General features: G+C 44.1%; 1 protein-coding gene across 8 annotated transcripts in view; it reads right to left on the reverse strand.

Annotated features, from left to right (window-relative positions):
• The window catches only part of LOC144597234 (alpha-actinin-1), a 197,119-nt gene that overhangs the window by 123,061 nt on the left and 46,381 nt on the right, over positions 1-27,677 (reverse strand). The window contains exon 1 of one of the 8 annotated variants that reach the window (XM_078406288.1): positions 24,401-24,498. The exons of 6 other annotated variants lie outside the window; for them this stretch is intronic. The gene's annotated coding sequence lies outside the window, so the exon portion shown is untranslated. Of the gene's footprint in view, positions 1-3,105; positions 3,149-24,400; positions 24,499-27,677 lie in introns of those variants that run through there. One more of the 8 variants, XM_078406289.1, reaches the window with a different exon arrangement.

A 27,677-nucleotide genomic window follows, 5' to 3' on the forward strand; every position in this document is an offset into this window, starting at 1 on the left:
TTCTGGAATGGGCCAGTTTTTAAATCAACTGCGATTTTGCAAAGCACCATGGAATATTTTCCCATAATACTGTACAGACATCAGATAATTGCAAGTTGTGCAGAATGCATTTAATTACCCAGAGCCATTCAGCAGCCATGCAGTTCTGAATGAATTGTACAACATAGATTAGGTTTGTGATACATATATATATATATATGTATATATATATATATATATCGCATATATACACATATGTATATGTGCATACATATGCATGCGTACATTTATCTACATATATATACATACACTCACTGAACTTTTTTTCTTTTGATTATATTGCTTACAGAGTACTATGTTCACATATTCGGTTATGCAGCTGCAAGTAAGAATTTCATTGTTCTGTTTGACAATAAAACACTCTTGACTAGAACAGTACAGCACAGGAAAGGCCCTTCGGCCACAATGTCTGTGCCGACTAGGATGCCAAATTAAACTAAACCCATCTCCCTGCACATGACCTATATCCTTCCAACCCATGCATATTCATTTGCCTGTCTAAATGCCTCGTAAACTTAATTATAATGTTTTACGGGCAGGACTCATGGGCCTGCAACTAGAGTATTCAAGTAATTGAGTAGGAAGGAACTGCAGATGCTGCTTTAAATCGAAGATAGACACACAATGCCAGAGTTTCAGCGGGAAAGGCAGCATCTCTGGAGAGAAGGAATAGGTGACGTTTCAGGTCGAGGCCTTTCTTCAGACCCGAAACGTCGCCCATTCCTTCTGTCCAGTGATGCTGCCTGTCCCTTTCAAGTAATTGGGTTCAGCTCTCTCTTGCAGCAACTGAACATGGCTGCATTCATATCACTTCTGAACTGAATCAGGTGCTTGCAGGTCTAGATTTCAATGTGGGTCAGCCAACGGGAAGGGAGTGTTTATTCAAAGGGTCAGGACGATGCAAGAAGGAACAAGTAGGATGTCCCCAGCAGATATTAGAAAGGCGAATCGTCTTAAGAGCACACCTTCCTAGTCTTCCAAGAATGCAATTGGCAAGTGAGGAGGAAGGACTGAGGATGAGTGGTGGAAAGATCCATAGCATGATTTGGCTCATGATCCACTGCCGGTGCAGCTCAACAACATTTGGATTGGTTCACTCCCATTCTCTCAATGTAAGGATCAATGCATTGGTTTCTGTTGTTGGGTGAACACTGCCCAGTCCATCATGTGTACTGACCTCCCCACCATTGAAGGCATTTACAGGAGTCGCTGGTTCAGGAACATCATCTTCCCCACAGCCATCAAGCTATTAAACACTAAAACCTTCAAATAAGCTGTGAACTACATAGACGGGGGCATTAGATTTGTTTCTTTTTATATTATATACCCACACATTTAACTTTTTTTTCCAATTTTCTATTGTTTACAGAGTACTATGTTTCTCTGTGGATTGTCACCTTGTCGTGGTGGAGAAGCGTGTGTGGTCCTGAGATCCTGAGAGCGATGCCGTCTGGAGCTGTGCTCCTGGTAGGGTCACCCATGGCGGTAAGGTCAAGGGGGAGGTCCCTGACAAAGAGCAATCTAACCAAGACCTCAACGGTGAAACAGGCGGAGGATGATGGCTGACTTTAGTGGAGCATCACAACGGCTGGGAAGGCGGATGAAGGCTGCAGTGGGCAGGTGCTGTAGAAGGGAAGGTAGACACTCCAGCCCCCATGAGTCTTGGGCAGATGAGGCTCATCAGCCTGGGAAGGCAGTCCATCTAGGAGAAGGAAAACTCTGATCTAAATCCTCCACTGCCATATCCAGTCATGGAAAAGGCTCCAGGAGTAAACCTCAAGAAAAATCCAGAGTCGGAGTCCCTAAGGCAGTTTGTCGTTGTCTACAACCTCGTTCTGGCAGCTCCTGCAACGACGCTGGTGCCAAACTGTAACTGCTCTGCAGTTCCTTTGGATCAATCAGCGACGTGGAGAGGGGGGGGGACGTGCTGCGTGGGAAACAGCCTGCCCTTCATATGACATCGCCCAGGCTTGCATCCGACCACACATCGACGCTGCTCTAGCCGAGGTTTGGAGCAAGCAGCCAACAACCAGGATGCATCACCCATGGTCAGCCATGACCGAGGGGGCCTTAGAATGTTCACATATTCTGTTGTGCTGCTGCGAGTAAGAATTTCATTGTTCTGTTTGGGACATATGACAATAAAACACTCTTGACTCTTGTTGACAGAGAGTGCACATTCCATAATTATTAGGCAGGATCCTGGGATTTCGAACCAATTTCCCTCTTCAAATTACAAAATAGTTGTGAGATCTGCATCATTCAAAAAGGTTTGTCCCTCCAACAGCGACCACCGGATTGCAAGGCCTGCATAAAGCCGCTCTACTTGATGTCACAGAGAATTGCTGGATTTTCCTTGTTAAAGATAAGAGGAGGAAGGGGTAGCACAGTGGCGCAGCGGTAGAACTGCTGCCTCGCGGCGCCAGAGACCCGGGTGTCATCCTGTCCTCGGGTGCTGTCTGCACACAGTTTCACGTTCTGCCTGCGACCGCATGCGTTTTCTCCGGGTGCTCTGGCATCTTCCCACACTCCAAAGACCTACATGCCTGTGGGTTCATTGGTCTCGATAAATTGTCCCTAGTGTGTAGGATAGAACTAGTGCATGGGTGATCAATGATCAGCGTGGACTCAATGAACCAAAAGACCTGTTTCCGTGCTGTATCTCTGAACTAAACTAAACTAAGAAACCTGCTTTGCATCTTATTGCATGTTTCTGCCCCCATGTTCTGTGAAAAGTAAACCCCCTCGGCTCGATTACATTTCAAAACAAGGCCACTTCAGTGGAAGTTTGCAAGCTGCCAGTGACCCTTTGCTCACGAGCAGCCAGCCTCTCATGGGGGACGAGCCCGGCCCATTGTTCATTTAAATATTCTATTTCACTGCTCCTGAACACTGCACCCTTCCACATTCTCTCTCCCTTCTGGCGCATGAAAGCACAGGGATGAAGTTACCAGAGAAACCAGTCAGCCACTTCAGAACCACTTACAGAAAGGCTGGTTTCAGATTTTCCTCATTCATAATCTTGGATAAATAAATAAATAAACAAATAAATAAATAAATAATCACCTGATATTGCAAAGTCAAACCTCACAATAAAATTGCAGAGTCATTAAAAGTTAATTTTCTCAAAGGACAGTCCACGGCTTTATCTTCCCGGACAAAGAGGCAGCATTATCTGCGTGTTGCAGCTGTGAAAAGTTCTGAGCGCACGCCACTTTCTCTTATCTGTTTCACACGGGGGTAGTGCTCAACTTCCTCTTCATATTTATACAGCAAATAATACAGCACCAAAATAGGGGGTGGCAGAGTCTTTATCCTTAACTCCTTCCTCTCTCAACCCGTGAGCCGTTTACGTTGCTGTCTTTATAGACATAGATACGCAGTAAAATTATAGGCCATTCGAGTTTGCTCCATCATTCAATATGATCGTGGCTGATCATCCAAATACAGAACCCCATTCCAGCTTTCTTCTATCCATCCCTGTATCCCTCTTGTTAGCACGTCTTCCCCAGCCAACAATGGGCCATTATGGTCTCCACCCTTCCTGAGGTCATCTGGTACTGGCCCCGATTCGTTCTGGCCTTTTCTCGCCTCCAGTTTATTTCCCTCCCCCTCCCCCACCATCTTTACCTTTCAGTCTGAAGAAGGGTTCCCACCCGTAACACCACCTATTCCTTTTTCTCCAGAGATGCTGCCTGACCCGCTGAGTTACTGCACCATTTTGTGTCCTTTTGCGTAAACCAGCCTCTGCAATTCGTTGTTTCTGCATTGGGATCAACGGACTATATTTCCTAATTGTTTGACTGCATTTTATCCAGAGAATAGAGGTGACAGATCAACATGATCCAAAGTTACAGAGGGATCAGCTTATGATGGAGAATCAAGCTGTTTATCGAAACGTTTAAAAAAATTAAATAATTCACAGGGTATATACAATAAAAAAGACACATTCTTCTGATATACTGCAAGTGGGCATATTAGTCATACAGTTTGGAAACAAGCCCTTCAGCCCAACTTGCCCACACTGACCAACATGTTCCATCTACACTAGTCCCATCTGCTTGCGTTTGGCCCATATCCCTCTAACCCTACCTATTCCATGTATCTATTTAAATGCTTCTTAAATATTGCGATAGTAGCTGCCTTGAAACTACCTCCTCCAGCAGCTCGTTCCATACACTCAGCACACTTTATGTAAAAAAAGCACCTCTCAGGTTCCTATTAAATCTTTCCCCCCTCACCTTAAACCTATGTCCTCTGGTTCTCCAATCCCCTACTCTGGGCAAAAGACTGTGTGCGTTTAGGTTATTGGTAGCAGGTTGGAATCTGTGAAATGTTGTTAAACCCAAGTATTTCTTTTTTTATGAACTATCCAGCTGGCTTCAGTTATACCCATCTCCTCCACTTAGTCATAGTCATTTGTTTACACAATTTCTTCTGTGCATTTTAGATTTTAGGTTTAATATTTTATACAATTCATAGCAGCCCATTCTGCTTAATTAAAATTATCACACTGTAACTTTATAATACCCCAACCTCTAAAAATGTAGTCTGAAGAAATGTCTCGACCAGAAACGTCACCCATTCCTTCTGTCCAGAGATGCTGCCTGTCCTGCCAGGTTACTCCAGCATTTTGTGTCTATCTTCCAAAAATCAGACCTTGTTTACACACTGCAATTCAAGTTACTGGGTAACAGCGGAATTTTTTTTAAAGGACAAAAAATAAGTGGATCGATAAACAGTAAAATAGCAAAGCTTTTGGTCACCTTGGGTTAGAAGCCAAAACCATTTAGAATAAAAAAGTGCAAAAGTCACAAACAAAAGTCACGCTTATAAAATATCCAGAAATCAGCTTTCAATTCCTTTTATGGCAACACAGTGACGCAGCGGTAGAAACATAGAAACATAGAAAATAGGTGCAGGAGTAGGCCATCCGGCCCTTCGAGCCTGCACCGCCATTCAATGTGATCATGGCTGATCATCCAGCTCAGTGGCCTGTACCTGCCTTCTCTCCATACCCCCTGATCCTTTTAGCAAAAAGGGCCACATCTAACTCCCTCTTAAATATAGCCAATGAACTGGCCTCAATTACCTTCTGTGGCAGAGAATTCCACAGACTCACCACTCTCTGTGTGAAGAAATGTTTTCTCATCTCGGTCCTAAAAGACTTCCCCCTTATCCTTAAGCTGTGACCCCTGGTTCTGGACTCCCCCAACATCGGGAACAATCTTCCCGCATCTAGCCTCTCCAACCCCTTAAGAATTTTATATGTTTCTATAAGATCCCCCCTCAGTCTTCTAAATTCCAGCGAGTACAAGCCCAGTCTATCCAGTCTTTCCTCATATGCAAGTCCCGCCATCCCAGGCATTAATCTGGTGAACCTTCTCTGTACTCCCTCTAAGGCAAGAACGTCTTTCCTCAGGTTAGGAGACCAAAACTGCACACAATACTCCAGGTGCGGTCTCACCAAGGCCCTGTACAACTGCAGCAGAACCTCCCTGCTCCTAAACTCAAATTGTAGAGTTGTTGCCTTATAGACCCGGGGGGTGTCTGTGCAGCATTTGCACGTTTCCCCTGTGACTGCATTGGTTCTCTCCGGTTGCTCTGGCTTCCCCTCACATTCCAAAGGCGTACAGGTTTGTGGGTTTGGCTTCTGTAAATCGTCCCTAGATTGTCCCCACCATGTAGGATAGAACGCATGTACGGGTAGTCGTTTGTTGGCATGGACTTGGTGGGCCAGAGGGCTTGTTTCCGCAATGTATCTCTAAAGTTTAAATTCTAACTAATCTTTGAATTCTACTAAGAAAGAAAGCAAAGGTAATCATCAAACAAAAACTAGGTGTCAGAGATGGAAAGCAAGGAATCCAATGGGCCAATATTCACAGTAATCGAGAGGCAAATCAAATGACCCAGCAGTGCAAGAAAATGCAAATAGAAATGCAGAAGCTGCTGCAATGATGCAGCCTCCCCTGCTGCTGTTTTAAACACAGAGGTGTGGAATATCACAGTCAAGAATGAACGGCATGCAGTTCCTGCACTGGCCCCAAAGCAGAGGCGCCCATGTCACGGGGCGGGAAACTGGAAGTGTCCTGAGCTAATTCTGCAACCACCATCATCTATTGTACAAGTGATGGCTCCCACTGATTGTCGCCGGAAGCTTGCGCCCTTTTCAGGACGGATGATGCCAGTGATGTAACATTTGAATGATGGACACGAAAGAAGAAGTTCCTGCATTGGAACTGTGGAACCAATTTTAATTTAGTTTATATTAGAGATACAGAGCAGAAAGACTGGGGGAAATAAACTGGAGGTGAGCAAAGGCCAGATACAATTCAGGGCCGTCAACAGAAGACCTCAGGAAGGGTGGATAATGGCCCATTGTTGGCTGGGGAAGGCGAGATAAAAGAGGGATACAAGGATGCGAACAGTGGAACTGGTAGGACAGCTATTGTGGGGGAGAGATTGCAGAAGTTACTTAAAATTAGAAAAATCAAAGTTCATACCGTTGGGTTGTAGCTGCCCAAGCGAAATATGAGGTGCTGTTTTTCAAATTTGCGTGTGGTTCTGACAGTGGAGGCCCAGGACAGAATGGTCGGTCAGTCTACAGGGTGACCGCTGGTCTGCGCTGACTCAGTGGGTTGAAAGGCCGGTTTCTGCATCGTACCTCTAAAATGTAAACACCCGCTGGACATATTTTAATCACCCACGAGAGACAGAGGCAAAAGACTGAGAACAAAGCATAGCAGCTAAAGAAGTGAACAAGTTTGATGGCATGAATTTGCGGCTGGTGAAACCTGGGACACAAGTTGAACAAAGAAGCTGACCATAACTACTTGGCACCCAGTCTGAAAAAGGGGCTCGGCTCGAAATATCACCTATTCCTCTTCTCCAGAGATGCTGCCCAGCCCGATGAGTTACTCCAGCATTTTGTGTCTAACTACTTGGGAGCTTGCTCAGTACAACCCAATGTTGTGCAGGCACTGGTCAATGAAGCCAAAAAATTGGAGAATAACATCATCCTGCTGCAATTTTTTGGGGGTAGAGAGATTCTTGGATGGAAAAGAAAAAGTAAATATATATTAGTTATCCATGTGCATTCAGGAACAATGCTCAGGGATATGTAAATGAATGCACTTGACATCTGGATTGTTACTTAACTGAGTAACTAGGTGTCTCAAATACTATTTATTACTGCATACATTTCAACCTTCCACATGATTCTTACTCAAAGTCACGCTGCTTAGTTTAAAAAGTCAAATAGCTCAATGTAAGCAAGTGCAAACAAATCTAGCTGTATTACAACTAATCTTGCCTTCTTTGGAACGTCCCTCTTAAGTTAAATAATGCAAGTAATGTTTCAAATCCAAAAATATATAGGTATGGATGCTTTAGTTTAGTTTAATTTAAAGATACAGCATGGTAAGGGGCTCTTTGGCCCACCGAGTACACAGCGACCATCGATCACCCATATATCAGTTGTATATCATCCCACTTTTGCAACCTACACGCAAGGGGCAATTTACAGAAGCCACTGGAGAGAAGGAATGGGTGACGTTTCGGGTCGAGACCCTTCTTCAGTCTGAAGAAGGGTCTCGAACCGAAACGTCACCCATTCCTTCTCTCCAGAGATGCTGCCTGACCTGCTGAGTTACTCCAGCATTTTGTGAATAAATACCTTCGATTTGTACCAGCATCTGCAGTTATTTTCTTATATTTACAGAAGCCAATTCACCTACAAACCTGCACGTCTTTGGAGTGTGGGAGGGAACCAGAGCACCTGGAGAAAACTCATGCGGAGAACGTGCAAACTCTGCACAGTTGGCACCTGTAGTCAGGATCAAACCGGAGTCTCTGGTGCTGTGAGGCAGCAACTCTACCATTGTGCCACTGTGCAAGACAAACATATATCTTGTACCACTGCCATGGATCACTTCCTCCCGTGGCACCATTCTCTCCACAGGAGGGCTGGAAAGTAACTTAGCAGCAGTCATATTTTATGATGTCACCTATTTTATGATGTAATTTGTCTTCTACTCTCTCAATGCACAGCACACAGAAACCATTTTAATTTGCAAAATCAACACGATGAAAACTCTTATTTTGGAAGCAAGCTCCCAAATTCACTTTTTGTCTGACAGTCTTTGGCCTGAAATGGAAAAATAGTTTGAATCACATATTTGACATTCCAACTCAATTGGAAGCAGTACACATCTGGTGCCAGACTGCTTAAGAATGGAAAATATTCCCTTGTACAGTCAAACCCCACTCATGCCCTTCCATATCCACATATAATAGCAAAGCCCCAAAAATATATATCTCCTTCCCTGAAAGGGTGGTTAAGCTGGCATTTTCTGATGAAGAACGTCCATTGCTACTTTTATTTCTAAAATCGAACCCCAATTGCAGTTTTCCACTTTGACTCCAAAGATGCCAAGCAACCCATTTGATGGAGAAGCTGCACTGTGGCGCAGCGGTAGAGTTGCTGCCTTACAGTGCCAGAGACCCGGGTTCAATCCCGACTACAGGTGCAGTCTGTGTGGAGTTGGTACATTTTCCCTGTGACTGGGCGGGTTTTCTCCCTGTGCTCTAATTTCCTCCCACATCCCAAGGACGTACAGGTTTGTAGGTTAATTGGCATCTGTAAATTGTTCCCAGTGCATTTGACAGAACTAGTGAATGTGTGAAAGCTGGTCGGTGTGGACTCGGTGGGCTGAAAGGCCTGTTGCCATGCTGTATCTCCAAACTAAACTAAAGAAGCCCATTTAAAATAAATCCTGTGGAGCTGAGGTTACGTGCAAGGAACTCAGAGTGTCTTCAAACTGCTTCTGCAACAGCGATTGGCATGAAAGTAGAGGCCTGGCAAAACAGGATCGGGTTCTTCACTATGTCGGAAGGAACTGCAGATGCTGGTTTAAACCGAAGATACACAAAAACCTGGAGTAACTCAGCGGGACATTTCTGGTCTGAAGAAGGGTCTCGACCCGAAACATCACCCATTCCTTCTCTCCAGAGATGCTGCTTGTCCCGCTGAGTTACTCCTGCTTTTTGTGTCTATCTTCAGGTTCTGCACTGATGTATAACTGTGCTGGCATGGACGGCAGCTCAAATATTCTGCTCCAGAATCACTACTTTCAGGCTGCTTGTCACTCACTGCTTGCCTGGCACTGCCTCCGATATCAATTCATCTGCAATCAATTATCATCACATCAGATTGTAAATCAATGTGATAATGTTACACCTGTTCGGTTCAAAGGCAATAGGAAAAACAAACATTTCATTGACACCAGAATACTTGAAGCAATGTGGATCTCAAATAATTTCTGGGGACGGAGGCGGATTCATGGAAGGTGGTCTTGAAGGGGAGGATGCTCCTCAAACTGTGGAGCATCTTGGACAATACAGCTCACACACACAGCCCATGACACACTGGTTAACCTGAGGAGCACCTTCAGCAACAGACTGGTTCCACCAAGATGCAGCACAGAACACCACAGGAGATCCTTCTTCCTTGGGGCTATCAATCTATACAACTCCTTCCCCCTTCTGTCGTGGGATAGACTGACTCCTCTGCCCAATCTTTGCACATCCCCAATCCTTTCCACTCCTCACTTTAATTTCTAGTTTCATGTATGTTGTGTTTTATGACTGTTGGCAGATCAATTTCCATCCTGAGGAAAAAAAAAATCTATCTTATCATATCGTATCGTATCGCTTCCTTAAGTCTGGGGTGGACAGACCTGAAATATAATAGGGTCATTATTAAATCAGATTGGCAACTCAGCAGAGAAGGACACAAAGTGCTGGAGCAACTTAGCAGGTGAGGAGGCATCTCTGGAGAACGAGAATAGGTGACGTTTTGGTCGAGACCCTTCTGGAATTCAGCAGAAATGGTGAACAGCATGGATGCGATGAAGGGGATACTAGATAAATGGAGAAGGGAGTGCTGACTGGGAGAATACACGATGCACTAACTGGGCAGTATACCCTGTGTCAGCCCAGTGGGCTTTGCGGACATTCTGAAGTCCAGATGAAGCTTACAACCTGCTAACTGGACCATGCCATTCAGCATCGTGGTTTTACAGTCAAGTGAATGCAAACAATCACGGACCATCATTTCTTTTACTGATGCAACATCAAATTAGTTTAGTTTAGAGATACAGCATGGAAAGGCAACCTTCGGCCCACTGAGTCCACAACAACTAATGACCACCCGTACACTAGTTCAATGTTATCCCCAGTTTTGCATCCTTTACGCAAGGGGCAATTTATAGAAGCCAATTAACCTACAAGCCTGCACATCTTTGGAATGTGGGAGGAAACCGGAGCACCCGGAGAAAACCCACGCGGTCACAGGGAGAATGTGCAAACTCCGTACAGACAGCACCCTTAGTCAGGATGGAACACGGGTCTCTGGCTCTATCGCTGAAACTCTATCACTGCCCCAAGGTGTCACCTAATACCCACAGTTCTTCAATTGCTATTGGAGCACTGCAGATAAATAGCTAGATATTTGATCTAAAGATCTTTCAGTATGTCAGACTTCAACAGCAGTTAGTCATTTTCAAATTTAGAACAAGGCAGACCACATCCAACTAAAGTACATTATGCAAGTCAGGAAAACATTGATTAGTGAAGTCTACCCATAATGATTCAGTAAAAAAGCAGCAAAAGAGTGCCGAGCTATTGTGCAATGGAACAAAGCATACAAGGGACTTGTCGATTGACTCTCTGATAATGCAGAACAATTTGTGAGCTCCTGCATGGGACCAGTTGATGAGTGATCGTTGAAGTGATTATACAGCCAGCAGAATTCTGCAGGTTTTGTCAGGTCTGCTGCTCAGTCTTGGATTGGCCCAGCCCTGTGCTAAACAGGCTGCTTTGCTGACCTTTCGAAGTAGGATGGCAAAGCTGGGTATGGAGAGGAAGATAGATGCTCAAAAACAAATTACAACTGCATATTTTGTTAACTGCAAAAATGATGACTTTTCTTAAAAAGAAGAAGAAGCAAGGTGTTGCCATCCTGGATATGAAATGATGACCAGAGAGCTGCACTCTTCCTACAATAAGTCTTCCCCATGGATGGCCTGGTCGACAATTCTTCACCACATTTCAAGTCCTGCTGTAACAATCTAAAAGTGGAGGAAGAAGCGGAATTGCTTGTCAATTATAGACACAAGGAACTGCAGATTCTGGTTTATCTATATATATCTATATATATATATATATATTGACAAGCATATATATATATATATATATGCGTGTGTATTTGTGAGTATGTGTATATATACACACACACACTGAACTTTCTTTTTCTCTCGTTTATTATATTGTTTACAGTGTACTATGTTTACATATTCTGTTGTGCTGCTGCAAGTAACAATGTTATTGTTCTATCTGGGACACATGACAATAAAACACTCTTGACTCTCTTGACACAAAGGGACACAATAAGGAAGCCGGAAGAAGGGTCTGGATCCGAAGCGTCACCTATCCATGTTCTCCAGAGAGGCAGCCTGGCCTGCTGAGTTCCTCCAACACTTTGTGTATTTTTGTCCACTTGTCAAATAAGGTTGAATTCTAATAATGAGCTGCCTACTCAAATACAGGGAAGAGACAGAGGTATCATGCAAAATCCATACCTTTGCTTTAAGCTTCCAGAACCAGCTCAAGACTGGCTCATCTATAAGCTGGATGTCCAAATGTTCAGATCCAATCAAGACTGAAGGAGTCAAGAGAGACATGTTTCAATCCAGGGCTTTCAAGGAGGAGTCACTTCCCAGCTCAAGAATCCATCAACACCACTGCAACATTCAAATTCTTACAAAATGTGTAGGAAGGCACTGCAGACGCTGGTTTACACTGGAGATAGACACAAAATGCCTGGTCCCACACAGCTGAAGATGGTGGAGAGGCATTGGAGGTGGAGGGGCATTGGAGGTGGAGGACAAGGTGGGATAAATTACCTTTCATTTGCGTAGGATGTCCTTAATGATTTTGATTGTGTTGCTTTTATACTATGTCGGATGTGGAAATTAGATTGGCTGGATTCAAGTAAAGAAGACTAGGTAAAATGGGCAAAGAATCTGATGATCATACGGCACTGAAGGGGAGGGAGGTTGGAGGGGGGGGGGAGGCAGAAGCTTGGGAAGGAAGGGCTAAAGATAATGATTGCAGACTTAAACATAAAGCGTAGACTTGGCAGTGGATTCCACAGATTCACCACCCTCTAACTAGAGAAATTCCTCCTCGTCTCCTTTCTGTTACACTCTTGCGTTTCCGAGCACCAGTTAGCAGACCGCAGCTGCAAATCAGTACAAGCTCTGAAGGGGTAGAACGTGACTGCAACTACTTCAGTGGGAGCTGAGGAGGGAACCACTCGGTCTGCCATGCTTTGGCTCTTTGCTGGTGTTGAATAACTGCAGCCAAAGCACATGCTGCATTCTGAGACCATGGACACATTTGCACTGGGCTGTAACATTAAACGGGAACAAATGGCCTATCATCACTCACCACCGAGACTAACACATGAATACTGACCGCTTGGGAAAGGCGTTCATGGGACTTGTCATCACATCCTAATTGGTGCTTGTCAGACTCTCTGCAAACTGCCTGCTGAATTCCTCATCCTTGACCAGAGACGAATGAAGATTTACCACCAACGTATATTGAGTGCACATGTGAGATTAACACACAAGTGTTGTTCAGGGCTGGGTTGGGGAAGGGGGGAGGGAGGGGGTAGATGTTCCATTGAAGTTTGCTTTGAGCTTGATTATCATTTTTAAGTTCTTCTAACAGTGAAAATTTCTAATGGAATGAGAGACACTTGGGAAAATTGAAGATATAGAAACAAAGAACTGCAGATGCTGGTTAATACACAAAAAGACACAAAGTGCTGGAGTAACTCAGCAGGTCAGGCAGCATCACTGGAGAACAAAGATAGGTGATGTTTTGGGTTCGAGTCTGAAGGATAGTCTCGACCCAAAACATCACCATGTTCTCTAGAAATACTACCTGAAAATCTGACTGTTATTGGTTTGCAATATGTGGGGCAATGTAATATAAAGGGCTGCCCAATGTCACATTATAATAACCATAAGTAGATCATTTTAATCAGCACCTAGGCCACATTGAGGTCGACAGGAAGCTTATCGAGGTTGACAGAATTGCATTTTCTTTGTCTTCATCATCAACAACTTCCAATTATATTATACAGTTTCTATAACAGACCAAACTTCATTAGGGCTGTTAATCGACAAATATTTGTTGTTGAGCCACATAAGGAGACAACAAAAGAAATGGACATTTGGTCTAGGAGTCGAATAAATATAGAGCAACAATTCCAGAGCTTTAGACCCAAGCAGCGTGAAGGACTGCCAGCAATATGTATCCAACCACAGACATCAGAAAGATTCCAGAATTAAACAGCACAAAAACGTGTCAAAAATGACATCAAGTTCGCAAAATCAGTGGTTTAGTTTCAGACACATGTCAGAATAGATGGTCAAGAAATTCAGATTCTGAAGACTTTGGACTGTGCATTCCAATATTTAGCACAAGTAGATTTCTTCTTTACTTTAAACTTTAGAGATACAGTGGGGAAACAGTCCTTTTGACTCATTGAGTCCATGCCGACCAGCGATTACCTGTACACCAAAACTATCCTACACACTAGGGACAAGTTACAATTTACTGAAGCCAATTAACCGACAAACCTGCATGTCTTTGGAGTGTGTGAGGAAACCAGAGCACCCGGAGAAAACCCATGCCGTCACAGGGAGAACGTACAAATTCCGTACAGACAGCACCCGTAGTCAGAATCGAACCCGGGTGCCTGGCACTGGAAGGCAGCAACTCTACCACTGAGCCACGTTGCTGCCCAAATCCATGAAACAAGCAGACCAACACATAGTGAAAGCATAGTGGTCAAGAGAGGCAGCATTTACGTCCAGTTGAGTGGGTCAGAGCACAAAGGAATTCTCATGCTTCATCAATGGACATGGCCTGAAACATTGGCTGTCTAGTCCCTTCCCGGATGCAGTCTGGCTCACTGAGTTCCTCCAGCACTCTATCTTTTGCTCAATATTCCATCAGCTGCAGTTTCTTGGGCCCCATGCTGCATTGTTGGTTGAAGGCAATATGAAATAACAAGCGGATTAGAAATCCAAAGGAACCAACTAAAGGTCCTTGGGGTACAATGGAGGTTAACCTTAAGCAAGTGGGTAGATACTTAATGACTCTGGTTTCAACTGGGTGATTGAGTTTGAAACAAGTGTAGTCCCAAACAGCTGTGGAGAGGAATTGGAGGTGGATGGCCTGCCAAGAGCTGCAGGGCCAGTCATGGACAAGGTGGGATAAATTACCTGTGTTACACTTGCATAGGATGGCATTAATGATTTTAATTAAGTGTAGCTTTTACACAATGCCAGATGTGCAAATTAGGTTGGCTAGATTCACATACTGTAAGGAAGACTGGGTAAGATGGTTAAAGATTATGATGATCAGACGTCACTAAAGGAAAGGGAGGTTGGAGGGGGGGGGGGGGGGGGGGGGACAGAACCTTGTTCAAGGAGAAGGGCTAAAGATAAAGATTGCAAACTTAAACATAAACCGTAGACTTGGCAATAGTTTTGCTCACGCTCGCTCACCTTGGCTTACACGATCTCCTGGTTGCCAAACATTTTAACACCCCATTCCCCTATTGACCTTTCAGTCCTGGGCCTCCTCCACTGTCAGTGAGGCCACATGCAAATTGGAGGAACGACACCTCATATTTTGCCTGGGCAGCTTACAACCCAGCGGTATGAACGTTGATTTGCCCAATTTTCAGTCACCGCTGCATTCTCTCCCCACCTCTCTCTCTCCCCTTCACCCACCCTAGTCATCCTACCAGTTCCACTGTTCGCATCATTGTCCCCCTCTTGTTATCACACTTTCCCCAGCCAGCAATGGGCCATTGTGGGCTCCACCCTTATTGAGGTCATCTGCTTTGCAGACCTGGATTTCTTCTGGTCTTTTCTCGCTTCCAGGTTAGTTCCCCCCCCCCCCCCCCCCCCCCCCATCTCTATTTCAGTCTGAAGAAAGGTTCCAACCCAAAACGTGAACAACGAATCATTTTGATTAACAAAGGCTGATCACGCTATCTCGACCAGACCCAGTGAGGGCAAGTATCTTGACCACTCATCCGTTACGTACAGTTAAATCCATACTCTCAAAACCAAAGGAATGCCGAAGGGATAATACCATGGAGATGCAACAGGGATACGAGAGAGCGGCTATTTCTCTTCTGAAGGTCTCGACCCGAAACATCACCTGTCCAAGTTCTCCAGAGATACTGCCTGACCCGCTAAGTTACTCCAGTACTGTGTGTCCTATTGTGGCGATTTTAATGGTAAGTGAAGATTGGGTTATACAGTTGGATAGCTACAGAAATATTGGGGCGAATGAAATTCGGCTCACTCCCACCGATCACAAAGATGGGTAACTCTTCAGGGCAGCACGGTGGCACAGCTGTAGAGTTGCTGCCTTACAACGCCAGAGACCTGGGTTCAATCCTCTATGTATCTCTATTGTCCAAGGTTCAATCTCAACATTGTGCTTCTCCCTTATCTGGACAGAAGAGTAGAAACAACGAACTGCAGATGCTGGTTTACACCAAAGATAGGCTCAAAGCGCTGGAGTAACTCAGCGTGTCAGGCACCATCTCTGGAGAGAAAGGATGGGTGATGTTTCGGGTCGGGACCCTTCGACCCGTAACATCACCCATCTTGTTTTCTCCAGGAATGCTGCCTGACCCGTTGAGTTACTCTCGCACTTGTATGTCTACTATCTGGAGGGAACACGAGCTTGGCCTGAGCTTGATGAAGGAAAGGAAAATCAAAGGTTCGGAGGAAGGAACTTAAACACTCCCTTGGATGTCATTTCATTGGGGGTATATTTCACTTATGTGGGAGGTCACAATGACAGCCAAAGACATCTCATAAATCAACAGCAGAAGGCAAATATTTGCAGTAAATCAGAAACACATATTTCTTCAGGCTTACACAATCAAATTCCATGACGCAGCCTGCAATTTTCTGCTTTGATCAGATAAAAGTAGTGCTGCAGCATTCAAAAAACAGAATGAGCTTGTTTCTATTCACTTGCTGGAAGCAACAACGGCAGTAATTGCCATTCGGTGCTTGAGCAAAGCCTTTGCCACATCTCTGGTACATCGTGATAATGACGAGATAATTACCTGGACCCATTTCTTCTGCAACCCCAGCAGAGAGCCAAGGGAAAACCCAGAGGGCCTCAAGGAATCTGAAACAAGGCAAGCTTAAAATCTGAAATACATACACCAGATGGGATAGTGCCAGAACCATCAAGAATCCAAATTTGCTGAAGACTTGGGTGATTCATAATCAAGGAAGTAGTCCAGACAGTGCAGATGGTTTAAAAGGGTGAGAAAAGCCAAACAATAATTATTTGAACGTCACTGGATCTGTCTACTAATGACAAGAAACACCAGGTAGGGTTATTTTCTTCAGCCAGCCCAGCCGTAGTAATGTTGCACTGGTGAGGATCGCTACAGTTCAGTTTCAATTTAGTTTATTGTCACGTGTACCGAGGTACAGTGAAAAGCTTTTTGTTGAGTGCTGACCAGTCAAGCAATACATGATTACAGTCAATCCATTACAGTGGTTGCCTCACCTTCTGCTGAACAAACGACAAACCAATGTGCTGATAAGAAATAATATTTTCCATGTCTTCCCCTTGAAAGCTCCCGATTTTTGTGTTGTTGCCAGATTGAGCCGTGCAGTCTCTCTCATTGTACATCGTTCTTCCAGAATGGTGAAAGGTCTCGAGAGGGAGTGGATGTGGGGAGGATGGGTCCACTAGTGGGAGAGCCTAGGACTAGAGGCCTTAGCCTCAGAATGAAAGGACGTTCTTTTGTGAAGATGAGGAGTAATTTATTTAGTCAGAGGGCGGTGAATCTGTACAATTCTTTGCCGCAGAAGGCTGTGGAGGCCAAGTCAGTGGATATTTTTAAGGCGGAGATAGATAGATTCTTGATTAGTACAGGTGTCAGTGGTTATATGGAGAAGGCAGGAGAATGGGGTTGGGAGGGAGAGATAGATCAGCCAAGATTGAATGGCGGAGTAGACTTGATGGACCGAATGGCCTTATTCTACTCCTATTTCTTCTGACCTTATCTTTCCCTTTTAGCTCTCCCATTGATCTGCCAGGAGCACTGCACTTCAGTAACACACTAGGCCCCATTGTCTACACCATCTCAACAATGCCTCAGCTGTGTTGCATCAGAAGCCGTCTGATAGGCAGCAGTGCAGTTACTTCAACCAGGGAGTTGGACTGCAGCCAATCATGACATATTTTAACGCATTCCTTCATCTCAGCCAATCACGGCAAGATAAATCGGTCCACGAAGGTTAAAAAAAATCCATTCATTAATGTTTATATTCTGACCGCCTGGTGGAACTCAACACCAAAACTTAGTGCTGACCTCTAAATGCCTCCCCCTTTTGATACATTTTCAAGTCTGACATTCGCAAAGTCTTTCTGACCACAATATTTCACACATCCAGACACAAAGAAAGAAACAAAGAAAAGTCTGAAGAAGGGTACCGACCAGAAACGTCATCTACTCCTTTTCTCCAGAGATGCCGTCTGACCCGCTGCGTTACTTCGGTATTTTGTGTCTATCTTCGGTAGAAACCAGCATCTGCAGTTCCTTCCTACACATTTCGGCCACTGTTGCATTGATGGAACCTCAACGCTTACCCATGCACAGCTTCAACCCCTATCCATGCACAGCTTCAACGCTTGTCCATGCACAGCTCATGGCCTACCTGCAGAAACTGGACGTAGCACAGACCATCACACAAACCAACGTAACTTCTATTGACTATCTACACTTCACGCCACCAGCATAATCAAGGACCAGTCTTACCCAGGTCACTCCCTCTCCTCCCCTCTCCCATTAGGCAAGAAGTTTGAAACACACACCTCCAGATTCAGGGACAGTTTGTTCCCAGCTGTTATCAGGCAACTGAACAATCCTACCACCTTCTAGTTCCTGAGCTATGTTCTAAAAGATTCACCAGGATGTTACCAGGACTCGAGGGCTTGGACAAAAGGAGAGGCTGGGACTTTAATTCCCTGGGGCGTATGAGCTGAGAGCTGACTTTATAGAGGTAGACAAACATTTTGAGAAGCAGAAATAAGATGAAGGTCACAAGCTTTTCCTCACAATAGAGTAATCGAGAACTAGAGGTTTAAGGTGAGAGGGGAAAGATTTAAAAGGGACCTGAAGGGCAATTTCTTCACACAGAGGGTAGAGTGTACTTGGAACAAGCTAGCAGAGGAAGCTGTAAAGTTCGGTACCATGGCAATGTCCAAGGGGCGTTTAGACAGGTTTTTGGATAGGAAAGGCGAGAGGGATATGGGCCCAGCTCAATTACAAAACCTGGTCGGCTCTGTTTCCACTCTGTATGACAATGATCTTTTGCTTGAAAAACCTTTATATTTATGAACAAGCACGGTGTTTTGGGAAAATGTCTGCTAACTTTAAAAAATGATTTATCTGGAAGTGCGAAAATGTTGAAAACTGGAGACCAGTAAGCTTTGTTTACTTAGGAAGGTCATTAATATAAAAGCCATCACTGTAGAGTTCCCACCCCCACCCCCCACAATCCCAAAGTACAGACATTATTTATTGGTCTATTGTGCAATCGTTGAAGCCAAAATCACTAGCTCCTTGTTCTTGTGAACCTTTCCCAACCCGTTTGCAACAGTAGGCCACACTTGTATGGTGGTTTGTGTTACAGAGGTTGATACACAAAAATTCCTGTGTATCCATTTAAAATATATTCTAAGTTGGAAGGACTGCGGATGCTGGTTTAAACTGAAGATGGACACAAAATGCTGGAGTAACTCAGCGGGTCAGGCAGCATCTCTGGAGAGAAGGAATTGGTGACGTTGTCGGGTCGAGAACCTTCTTTAGATTAGTTAGGGACAAGAGAAACAAGAGTTATAGATGATGATGTAGAGAGATAAAGAACAATGAATGAAAGATATGCAAAAAAGTAACGATGACACCTGCTAGGAAACAAGCCATTGTTAGCTGTTTGTTGGGCGAAAACGAGAAGCTGGTGCGACTTGGGTGGGGGAGGGATAGAGAGAGAGAGAGAGAGGGAATGCCGGAAAGTTAGAGAAATCAATATACCACTGGGCTGTAAACTGTCCAAGTGAAATATACCTGTTGTCTGACAGTAATGCAATACAAAGCAACATTCTGCAATAGTCTCTGATGTTAAATGTCTACCAAACACATTTTACATAATTAGGAACACATATTGTTTAAATAAACTTGCTGCTGCAGGGTGGCGGTGAGGCTGAGAACCAGTAGCCTGTACAGTTCCGCAAATTCAGCTTCCATAATGAACACTAAAAGACCTTTAAAAGATCAAAGAGATTTGCACCATTGTACTTCCTCTTGCTCTATCCATACAGACAGTATTAATTATCCAATAAAACACTGATCCAGTCCAGGGATCATAAGATCATCATTTCATAAGTGTTAAGAGCAGAATCAGGCCATTCGGTTCATCAAGTCTACTCCGCTGTTTAATCATGGCTGATCTATCTCTCCCTCCTAACCCCATTCTCCTGTCTTCTCCCCATAACCTCTGACACCCAAACTAATCAAGAATCTATCTATCTCTCCATTAAAAATATCCACTGACTTGGCCTCCACAGCCTTCTGTGGCAAAGAATTCCACAGATTCACCACTCTCTGAGTAAAGAAATTCCTCCTCATCTCCTTCCTAAAAGAACATCCTGTAATTCTGAGGCTATGACCTCTAGTCCTGAACTCTCCCACTTGTGGAAACATCCTCTCCACATTCACTCTATCCTAGTGTTTCACTACTCTGTACGTTTCAATGAGGTTCCCCCCTCATTCTTCGAAACTCCAGCGAGTACAGGCCCAGCGCCGTCAAACGCTCATCATATGTCAACCTGCTCATTCCTGAGGGGGTGAGTCTATGAACTCACCTTGTGCCAACAAACTGGTATTCGTCCAATGATGAAGGCATTGCATGAACCTTAACTCCGTCACAAAAGTACAAATCTCCCCCACTCTAATATTTATTTTCCCTTAGAGAATCCTGCTCCAACCCTGTGGAAATAAAGCCCATCGATTTACACTGTTTACTGTTTTCCTGTGAAAGACCCCAATATCCCACAGGTTAGAGCCATTCCTCCAAAGTGTTTAAACAAACCACACATTCACTTCCCCATCTGACAAATCAGAATGCAGTAAATGCCAATGCCATCAGGCTTCAGGTTCAGTTTTTTAATAGACGACCGAATTATTACGTTTTATCTGTTAGACCTCAATTTGGGACCTTTCTACCTCTTTGGTTCAAAGAAGAAGCAAACGTCCGTATATTTCACTACTGTATCTTCTATAACTGTGGCAATTGGAAAGCAACCCACTTCCTGGTTTTGAGAACTAGCTGCTTTGGTTGCAGGTCCGTGAAATCCCCACAACCACGACTACTGCAACTCAGTTCCTCAACTCTGACTGGATATTCACGGTACCACTCCATGTGGTCGTCCACCTTGGAAGAGCAGTTGTTCGTACGGAACCCTCTCGTGTATCCCCGCACCACCCTGTCCCCTCTTCCTGCCACAATGGACCTCACCCCACTTCCAGTCCCCATCAACTCATCATGCCTGTGAAATGATCACCTTCCAATGATACCTTATTGTCACGTGCCTAGGTACAGTGAAATGCACGTGCCTAGGTACAGTGAAATGCATTGTTTTGCATACAAGCTGGTAAAATCATACTGCAGACCTCACCGAGGCAGTACAGAGTCACCACATTTCTGATGCCAAAATAGTTACAAAAAGTTAATCAAACAGTTTTATCTCTGCTCACAATGGTCCCCCTGCTGGGTCCCCCTTTCGTTCTTGGCGGCCCCCACGCCAGGCAGCTCACGGCGGCCCTCCTCGCTCTCGACGGCATGGGTTCTCCATCCTTGCTATTGAATACAAATGAACCGGGAGCAGAAGGCAGCTATTTGACTTCTCGAGGCTACTGCAATGCAATGAGATCATGGCTAACCCAATTGCAACCTAACCACTACTTCGCCACCTTCTGGTAACATCTTACTCTCTGAAAAATCAAGTATCTATCTACTTTAACCTTAAAAATGTTTATGGACTATGTTTCCACCTTGCCATGAGGAGGAGCTCCAAAGACTCGTAATACTTGTTTCATCTTGGTCTTAGCGGGCAAGTTCTGGATAGTCTCAGAATGGATATCTTCTCTTTGACCACATCCGCAAGGTTGCCTCGGGATCATGATGTTCCAGCCAGGAACCATTCCCAATCTGGAGCCTTTCAACTCCAAACAGAGTAGAGAACAAAGCTTGGGGTCACATTCTGCAGGTGGGAGTATCTCAGATACACAAAGCATCTTGACAACGTGTATCACCAATGATAACCTGCCTCACCTTCTCCATTGCCCACTGAAAATTGCCCAAGTTACAACAGGGAAGACACAAAATGGTGGAGTAACTCAGCAGGTCAGGTGGCATCGCTGGAGATGCATGGATAGGTGATGTTTTGGGTCAGGACCCTTCTTCTTCAGACTGCACTATTCTGAAGCTCCAAAATGTTCTCCGAAATGATGCCTGACCCGCTGAGTTACTCCAGCACTCTGCATCTTTCCTTGGAAAACCAGCACCTGCAGTTCCTTGTTTCTGTAAGTTACAGCAGGGTTCCAATTCAGAGAATTGCTGGTAATCCGGACAGTTTGCAAGTTGGAAATGTGGCGCTGAGCTGAATTCCTTGGGTGGCAGAAGATGCCTAGTCGGCAGATTGGTTATCACGTAACAAAAGTGTTTCACTGTACCTCGGTACACGTGACAATAAAGTAAACTCCCACTCCCAAACTCTATGTCCAGGTCGTACACAAGTCAGGCATCTGCAACCTGGGGCTCACACGTATTCAAATTCACAAACGGAACTGAAACTCAATCAAAGGTTCTCCATTGCGTCTAGAGTTGATGGGTTCCTTTTTTTTCTGTCACACTCCAGCACAAAACTTCAGACTGACACTCCAGGTTGCATGCTTGGAGATGCTGTTTCCAAGTTTAGAATGTTAGTTTAGTTCATTGTCATGTGTACTAGGGCAGGGTGAGAAATCTTTTGTGAAACCAAGACCGTGTCCGCCCGGCCACGGCCATGCCTGCTCCCTCGGCAGCGTGTACAAGAGCCCATGAAGCGGAGTGGAGTTGCCCCCCATGACACCAGCCACAATTTTACATCTGGTTCATCATTTGTGTTGCCATTTGTCGGCACGTGTTGCAAATTGGCGACTGTGCTTCTTAAGATCCTTCTCGACAAATGTTTGAAAGGACATTGCAATCTTCCGCAAGAGATGAGAAGGGTGTTAAATAAGAGCAGAGGATAAATATGGAAATTCTATTGAGCCATGGAGGTAACTGCACGTTTTAAAGAAGCGTCTTTAGTCAGAGGGCGGTGAATCTGTGGAATTCTTTGCCACAGACGGCTGTGGAGGCAAAGTCAGTGGATATATTTAAGGCAGAGATTGGCAGATTCTTGATTAGTATGGGTGTCGGAGGTCATGGGGGGAAGGTAGGAGAATGGGGTTAGGAAGGATAGATAGGTCAGCCATGATTGAATGGTGGAGTAGACTTGATGGGCCAAATGGCCTAATTCTACTCTTATCACTTATGATCTTATGAATGGTGGCACAGCAGGTGCTGAAGGGTGGCGGAAGACTATTGCAGGTATCTGAACTACTCAAAATGTAGAAAGAAGGAACTGCAGATGATGGTTTACAATAAAAAAGACCCAAAGTGCTGGAGTAACTCAACGGGTCAGGCAGCATCCCTGGAGATCATGGATAGATGACCCTTCCTCAGACTGGGGAAGGGCCTTGGCCCAAAACGTCACCTATCCATGTTCTCCAGGGATGCTGACTGACCCGCTGAGCATGTTCTGTCTTTATCTGAACTACTCACCCTAGGTGGGCACGGAGGAGGAACGAAGGTTCTTAATCCTGACTGGACTGGCATTTTTGCCTGATTCTGGTTTCGGCAAACTTACTATTTCTCTTAAATTAAAAAAGTGACAACGTGTCAAAGCTACTTTGTTGGCAGATGTGTACTTTGGGCAAAGCAATTGCTTTGTACTTCTCCTCTCCCTGAACACCTGTTCTACCTCATGTGATCCTTATCTCCAATACAGAGGTAGAAACATTCCCCATTGTGATCGTACTTGCCCATGGAGGGCCTTGCACCCAACTCTGTGCAAATAAAGCACCCAGATTCTGCAGTTTACTATTCTCCAATAATAAAGACCCAATATCCTGCAAGGTTAAAATCTTTCTTTAAGTGTGTTCTGGACAACCACACCAACATCCTTCCCATCACATAAACAAGAATGGAGAAAGGACAATGTCATCAGGTCTCGGGTTCAGTTTTTGATCGAAGATTTTTTTTGTAGACCCAAATTTATATTCTTTCAACCGCTTCAGTTCCAACAAGAAGCAAACTTTTGTACATCTCTCCACTCTCTCTCTCCTTAATCATGGCAACCGGGAAGCAACTCAATACAGTCAAATAACAAGGCAAGGATGCTGAGGTAGAGTTGCTGCCTTACAGCGCCCGAGACCCGGGTTCAATCCTCTGTCTGTACGGAGTTTATACGTTCCCCCTGTGACCTGCAGGGGCTTTCTCTGGGTCTCCAGTTTCTCCCAAACACGCCAAAGACTTACAGTTAGGTTTGTAGGCTAACTGGCTTCGGTAAAAATGGTAAATTGTCCTTAGTGTGTGTAGGATAGTAGTATTGTACGGGGTGATCACTGGTAAGTGTGGACTCAATGGGCTGAAGGGCTTGTTTCCACACTGTGCGTCTGAACTAAATAAAACTCCAAATGAAGATCCGTTCTTCACGAGCAGCCACATATATAAAGCAAGGTCACTCCCACTCACATAATCATCCCCTAGAATAAGCAACAGTTTCACGAGAATTTAAAACAAACCCGAGGATGATGAAATAATTATTGATGTATTGTGACAAGACACTGAATTACAGCAAAGCGAACATGTTCCCATTTAACTGCATTTTCTATATTAAACATACATCAATTCAAAAGGATAAAAAAACTGTGATATGCGAACATTATTATTATTATTATTATTATAAGGAGATACAGATTAAGCATTGCTCAACCTCAAACTCCCAGGGGAGGAATTTGCATCAGAGAAAAATAGTAGATTCTTTAAAGCAGTTGGGTTTTGCAAAACCTCATCCTAAAACCTACCTCTGACCTACTGCATTCATTTTATGGAGTGAAGGTAAAGTCTTGAGGGCAACCATAAAAGTAATTGCTGCCTCCTAGGTGCAAGAGCAACTGGCTTATATTAGCACTTTATGAACCAGCAGTCAAGTAACCTTGTGAATTAGACACAGCGTCAGTTAAGCATTAACATAATCGAGGCCAGAGTGAATTCAGCTGCCATGCATCAGCACAAGTGGCAAGGGTGCAGGGTAAAACGTATGATTTGGGTAAACAGTATTGAATGTATGTATAGCCTCTGAGAATATCGGATACATTTTTTGCACGATTCGTGTATTGCATATATTTGATTTACTTGAATAAAGTCCATTTTGAAATTAAAAATGAGCACAACGACACACGGCTTCACTTTATCAGGCAGGAGAACACTGCTCACCATTGCACACCGCTGCCTGGGGATAGTTCCTTTTTCAAAGAAAAAGAGAAATAACTCTTATGATCCAAATCCTAGGTCTAGTTCATTCCCCTGTGTTTACAACAGAACAAAAACACCGATTTCTTGGCAGCTGTTCATCTGGGGCCACTTAGCCTTGGCAAACTGTCAGCCTGTTCAGGGAAACATGCAGCTTACAAGTGCAGGTCTTCAATTGATCATCCAGAGGGATTTCCAGTTACAACTTGATTACATTCTGACAATTATCAAATTGGAACATTTAACATTTCAACTTGCCGCGTTAGTTTGATGTTGCCACTTCTCTGAGGTAGCTGGAAGCAATTCAACCTGGTAAGAGTTTTCAGACATAAATGCCCCACTTTGATTGCCAGGCACCTCTCTTATATTCTCAGCCACGAACCCCTTTCTAAAGCCACCCGCCATTGCTGTGAGGCAAATGGTGACTCTCCAGGTTACTTCAACAGTGTGCTGTCATCTGTCAAATCTTTTGCATAGCTCCACAATTGAATTCTTCAAATCCTTGAGGATGTTTCCACTAGTGGGAGAGTCTAGAACGAGAGGTCATAGCCTCAGAATTAAAGGACGTTCTTTTAGGAAGCTGAGGAAAATTTTATTTAGTCAGAGGGTGGTGAATCTGTGGAATTCTTTGCCACAGAAGGCTGTGGAGACCCATTCAGTGGATATTTTTAAGGCAGAGGTAGATTCTTGATTAGTACAGGTGTCAGAGGTTATGGGGAGAAGGCAGGAGAATGGGGTTAGAAGGGAGAGATAGATCAGCCATGATTGAATGGCGGAGTAGACTTGATGGGCCGAACGACCTAATTCTACTCCTATTCCTTATGACCTTATTACCTTCCAATTGGGTTCCGATCTTACCCACGCACAGAATTTGGAAAGGAAATGGCTTTAACTAGCTGAAACCGACAAGCATCGATTAGGTGCAGCAACTCGTTGCTTGTTTTGTGATTTTCTGTTCGTTTAAAATTCATTTGGCCAGATATATGGAAAGAGTGTAGGGGACAGTGGGCCAAATGCAGGCAAATCGGACCAGCCCAGTATGCCAACTTGGTTAGCATGGACAAGGTCGACCCAAGGATCTGTTTCCATGTTGGACAGTTCTACGACAGGACTCTTCCCACAAATTACGATGCAACGTTTCCACTCCCCTCCATCATGTTGTATTCATTGTCCGTGTAGACATTAAACAGATTTGGGCCTGTGCTTGAAAAAAAAGGACACATAGGCGGCACGGTGGCGCAGCGGTAGAGTTGCTGCCTTACAGCGAATGCAGCGCTGGAGACTCAGGTTCGATCCTGACTACGGGCGCCGTCTGTATGGAGTTTGTACGTTCTCCCCGTGACCCGTGTGGGTTTTCTCCGAGATCTTCGGTTTCCTCCCACACTCCAAAGACGTACAGGTATGTAGGTTAATTGGCTGGGCAAATGTAAAAATTGTCCCTAGTGTGTAGGATAGTGTTAATGTGTGGGGATCGCTGGGCGGCGCGGACCCGGTGGGTTGAAGGGCCTGTTTCCACGCTGTATCTCTAAATCTAAATCTAAAGTGCTGGAGTAACTCAGTGGGTCAGGCAGCATTCCTGAAGAACATGGATAAGTCACATTTCAGGTCGGGACCTTTCCTCAGACTGATTGAGAAAGGTCCCAACCCGAAACATCACCAATGGTTACCATGTCAAAGAGTGCAAGGGAGGACTTGCAGAGGTGAAGTTTGGAAATATTTCTACTCTAAAGAAGAAATTCCAAACTCTTTTGTAAATGCTAGTCGATGCTAGAACAAGAGTTAAGTTTACATCTGGGATTGACAGATATTTATTATCTAAAGGGTTTTATGGGGAAAAGGAAGATATAAGTGGAGTTAGTTAAAAAATTAGTAATTCAGCGAGCTCCTGTCTATACAAGGTTATATTGTCTACTCCTATTCCAATGAAGAAATTGCTCCGCAGATGTGTAATAGTTCTAACCCAAAAGAACTACTGGGCAACTTCCTTGGGGGAATTACAAGAAATGGCAAGCCTATGCTAAAATATAAGAGTTCTCACCAGAATCTATCAAAACACAAGAGACATTGAGGTAGAAATAAAAATAGAGTTGCTAGATTTATAACTTTCATATCAACAGAACTCGAGCAGTTTGTGGAATAAGGTGATAAAGAACATCTTCTAAACTCAATGAATCTCATTGTGATGTGAGCCATGACTGTGGTTGGAAAAGGTGACCATTGGAAAGGAATTCATTCATTTACGTTTTTTAAGCCACACAGCAGCTAATTACCACACTCCACTTTCCTTCGTTGCAGTATCAGAGAAGTAAAAGTGCAGAAAAAACAAGATGCATATTGCTCAGAACATGGAAGGCCGTTCCATGGAATCAAATGAGAATGTGTTCGTGAAAGGTGGCAAAAGAATCAAATATATTTAATTGACAAATAGATAATACGTTAAATTAATAATTTTAGGATTATCAGAACACATTACAAACTTTACGCTAAGTCAGAGACGCTTTCTTGACTACAGTTTAATAACTGCGAAAAAATTAATACTTAAATTTTGGAAAAAAACAGTAACCCCCACAATTAAAATGTGGATTACGGAAATGACCGAGACCTTGCATTTGGAAAAAATAAGGTTTGCCTTAATTGACAAACCAGATCTATTTTTTAAAATATGGTCTCCATTTATTGAATTTTTAAAAAAGTAAATGGGTTTGTCACAAAACTAAAATTTAAGACTAAAGTTAAAACTTGAGTTTAGGGTTGGATGTACAACTATACTCATTAACTCCCGGGTCTATCCCCATAATCTTTATATTTGTAATTCTCTTTTTTCTTTGC

Source organism: Rhinoraja longicauda, chromosome 10 (assembly GCF_053455715.1).
Source record: "Rhinoraja longicauda isolate Sanriku21f chromosome 10, sRhiLon1.1, whole genome shotgun sequence".
NCBI classification, from domain to species: Eukaryota; Metazoa; Chordata; class Chondrichthyes; order Rajiformes; family Arhynchobatidae; genus Rhinoraja; species Rhinoraja longicauda.